This window comes from Bombus pascuorum, unplaced genomic scaffold (genome assembly GCF_905332965.1).
Source record: "Bombus pascuorum unplaced genomic scaffold, iyBomPasc1.1, whole genome shotgun sequence".
Classification (NCBI taxonomy): Eukaryota; Metazoa; Arthropoda; class Insecta; order Hymenoptera; family Apidae; genus Bombus; species Bombus pascuorum.
In genome coordinates, this window is record NW_026869745.1 from 799482 (window position 1) to 801797 (window position 2316).

A 2316-nucleotide genomic window follows, 5' to 3' on the forward strand; every position below is an offset into this window, starting at 1 on the left:
CGGAGTGATGAGACGTTTATGTACAAAGTGATTATGGTGCGACTCATCGTCAGTCAGAAAACTTCATGCAGGATTTGCTAAAAACAAACAATTTTCCCCTTTGTTTATCCCCTACCAATCGTCTGTCGTCACTCGTTATCTCATACACAGACAGGCGAAATAATGTCGCCGATGACGGCCAACAGCCTGGACACATGTGCGGATCTCTTGCCTGCGACAGAATTTTGTTATGTGTAGTATGCTGGACTGAAAAGGACTAATATGGCGAATTAGAAGATCGCAGGAAAATTGTAGACATTTTCCAAATTTTATCAATTCCTTTTTATTTATTCAAAAGTCTACAAAACTGTTAATTAACATTAAGGAAATATATACAAAATCTCGACGTTCAGAATAATGGAGAGAATATTCGAAACGGTACTATTAAATCTATAAGTTACCATGCAATACAAATTTTCTTTAAACGCTAAGACATACAAAATACGTAATGTTTTGTGTAAATTGCCATACTTTTGAAAATAAAAAATATCGAATCAAACATTCTTCAAATATATTTCGAACGCTCATTAATACTACAAAATTATATTACTACAAAATTATATTACTACAAAATTATTTTACTACAAAATTATATTACTACAAAATTATATTACTACAAAATTATACTTCTACAAAATTATATTACTACAAAATTATATTACTACAAAATTATATTACTACAAAATTGTATTACCACAAAAAATTGTAAAGGTCCCGAATGCATCGGTCACGATACAGTTTACAAACCAAACCAATGAAAGGTGCAGAGACTAGAGAACATGGGGTCCCCAATCGTGTAGTACGCTTCAGCATCGTTGACAACACCAACTCCCTCCCTCCGTCTGTCCAAATGTCATCTCAAACGGTGAAGCTGTAAATTAAAAAAATCCTTATATACATCAGAATAGTAATGCGATTTCTATTCCTGCAGCACCGACGTGATACACGGTGCTCCATAATCGCTCCAGATTGCATATAGTTGTTGTTGAAATCTCTATGCATTTGGTGGATAAAACGTTGCGAGAAATTATCCTCTTGTAAAAGTAGTCACATAAGCTTCCAGGTCTTCATAACCTTTTTTTTTTTTTTGCATGAGGAGGGGAAAATGCTGTTACGCATGCCCAGTGACCCGAATCACTGGGTTATGCGGGACTCGCGCGGATGTTGTTGCCATACCCACTAAAAAAACCACTCCTCCTTCTTCCTCTGCTTTGAGGGCAGACAACCCCGGTAATACCAGGCGGCAGTCATCAGGGTTGTCCTTTCATGCCCCGCTGTATCTTCCTCTTCGGGCAGTTACTGCTCGCGTCATCTTCTTAGACAGTTCAAATACTGGGCTGATCTCCTTCTGAAAAAAACCAACACCACGCGGAGTTCCCAAGCGGTCACCGATCTTAGTACTATCCGTGCCCGGCGTTGCTTAACTTTCGTGATCGGACGGGAACGAGTGCACTCAACGCGTCTTGGGCGTCGGCCGGTCTTCATAACCTGAAGGTTTGCATTTTTCCCACTACTTCAGCGTCGTACTGGTACTTTTACTTCTGATAGCTTAGACATGAAATCGTCTAAACTTCTCAATTCAGGACACAAATCAGGCTCTTTCCAGGGATTGCTCTGCTGAGACGTGCCTTCATCATCGCAGCGTTCGTAATTTATACAATTTTCCTTCTTCAATAATTTTTCTTTAAGTTTCTGCAATTTTAAAGCTTTAGATGATTGCTTGATGCGTAATTCATTTTCAGCTTTGAAGAGAGCACACGTCAGCATTGCTTCAATCCGTAAATCGCGTCTGCGATTTCGGCAATACCTTGATTTTTTACTGCGGATTCTTCTGATCCAAGATGCTAATCGTTTAGTACTACTTGGCTTGGCGTCAATATCACAAACTCTCTTCTTAGACTTTGCCATGACGACGGCTTCGTAGTTTTCTTAATTTGCAGGAATGCAAATGTCCTCTTTTTCGAGGTTAACACAGTGTCGATGTTACGATATTCACGTTTTCTTATTGTTTCCTAAACTATTTCACCTAATTAATGAATAAATTATAATAATAAGTACACTAACCTGTATGTGGCTCGTGATTGTTGTAGAACAAGATAGAACAGGTTCACACAACACACAAAATGTTTGAAACTGTCGAGCAAAATAAGATCCTCTCCGCTTGCAGACGACTCGACAAATGCCTACGTTGCGCGTCTGATGGTGGCTTTATATACCCTCAAGCTTGTCGTTACGTACTGGTCTTATGCGCGAACGATAGAAAGTAATTCCATATAG

The 2316-nt window shown here is 38.9% G+C and overlaps 1 pseudogene; it reads right to left on the minus strand.

The window, feature by feature from the left end:
- Positions 1-1395: 1395 nt before the first annotated feature.
- On the minus strand, positions 1396-1514 carry LOC132915837 (5S ribosomal RNA; annotated as a pseudogene).
- Positions 1515-2316: the final 802 nt, after the last annotated feature.